Here is a 1,749-nt window from a genome sequence, read left to right on the forward strand (position 1 = left end):
TTATGCCGTGTATGAAAACGCCGATCGTTATCGTGCACTGTGGACCATGGTTAGATGCCTGAACGCGTCAGCTCTCTCACCCACTCGGAATCTGCACCCCAATTCGCCACTTGTGACTTGCCCTGGTCACGCTGTTTGAACCTTGTCCTCCTCGTACACTACGTCTCTCGGTGCAATTACGGGAATTTCACATCTACAAAAAAATGTGTATCATAAATCTTCTCCCCATCTCCCTTATCAAGGCCCATGTGTATGATTCATCCCATTGTCAGGTACAAGGGACACATACGCACATTTTTTTTTATTCTAGCAGGTAAAGCCCACTGAGCGATATAGCTGTTTTGCAGAAGCGACCTGGCCACAAATGATAGCCTAATGAAGTGTCTGCCCATGTGGACATTTACAGAAGCCGAATACTTTAAAACGCGTGATGTTGATTCTAAATGTGGAGGGGAAAACCGGAGGACCCGGAGAAAAATCCACGCAACTACGGGGAGAACATTCAGACTCCAACTATACAGGCTTCAGGGTGGAACCTACAACATCCTGTACACCAGGCGAGGTAGTTAACATCGACACCGCGGCGTTCAGTGACAACCCGAGAACAGAGGCGAGAGAAAGAAAACATATACATTAAATCACGATGTTTTGGAGGCAACACAAGCCTCCGTCACAGCAAAATCACCTGAAGACGGAGGCTTGTGTTGCCTCCGAAACGTTGTGATTTAATTCATTTGTTTTATTTTCTAACCTACGTGACTTTAACGAAAAAACCAAAGAGTATGGATCCTTGCAGTCACGAAAGCTTCAAATCTAGAGAGAAAAAAATATTGAGCGCTTGCATCTGCAAGTCCAGTTTTAGACAGCAGATGGCAGACTTAGCATTGACTCACGCCATTGCCATTGGATGGGATGTTCATGAAGAACTGCTACATATTTATTTTCCTTACGCTCTTTAAATACATTAAATAAATAGTTAGTTTGAAGCAAAATCGTCGCTTGTTTACAGACGTTAACGAGACGAGAGTTGATTTATGGCGATGACAAAATAATACTCTGCCGAAACCCGGGATTGAACCAGGGACCTTTAGATCTTCAGTCTAACGCTCTCCCAACTGAGCTATTTCGGCTGCCGATTGAAAGTGATCGTGTTGGCGCTTATAACTGTGACCGAACACGTCACCGAACGGTTTTTGGCTCGCAAAATATCCCAGTGTGAATTTTGACTTAAAACTTTCGTGACTGCAGGAATTCATATTATTTGGATAGTTCGGTAAAGTCAAGCAGATAGAAAAAATTAAAGTAAATGAAACAAAAAATAACGACATTTCGATCACAACACAAGCGATCGTCATCAGGAGGAAAAAATGATGACGGTCACTGGTGTTGTGATCGAAACGCCGTAATTAAATGTATTTTATTTACTTTAATAATTTATATCTACGTGACTTTACCGAAAGATCCTTAGAATATATATCCCAGTACGGTTAGATATACACACACCACACCACACTGGGTATGTGACTGATTTTAGGCTGAGTCGATCTGGAGGAAGCCCACACACGGTTTGAGTGTGAGGTTGACTCAACCTTAAAGGATTTACGGCACTTGGTGCTGTTGTTAAACATCAGTAGTGGGGAGACAAAGGCGGCCGGGGGTGGCTCTGGCTATCACCACCCCACGCGTGCGGTGGTTGTGGCAGGGGAGCGGTGGTGCTGTGGTTGTGGCAAGGGAGCGGTGGCGCTGTGG

At 44.5% G+C, this 1,749-nt stretch overlaps 1 non-coding gene across 1 annotated transcript; it reads right to left on the bottom strand.

The window, feature by feature from the left end:
- Window positions 1–1,057: 1,057 nt before the first annotated feature.
- Window positions 1,058–1,130, bottom strand: TRNAF-GAA (transfer RNA phenylalanine (anticodon GAA)). Its single transcript has one exon. It is a non-coding gene; the product is annotated as a tRNA-Phe (tRNA).
- Window positions 1,131–1,749: the final 619 nt, after the last annotated feature.

This window comes from Lampetra planeri, chromosome 43, assembly GCF_965212315.1.
Source record: "Lampetra planeri chromosome 43, kcLamPlan1.2.h2, whole genome shotgun sequence".
Taxonomy (NCBI): Eukaryota; Metazoa; Chordata; class Hyperoartia; order Petromyzontiformes; family Petromyzontidae; genus Lampetra; species Lampetra planeri.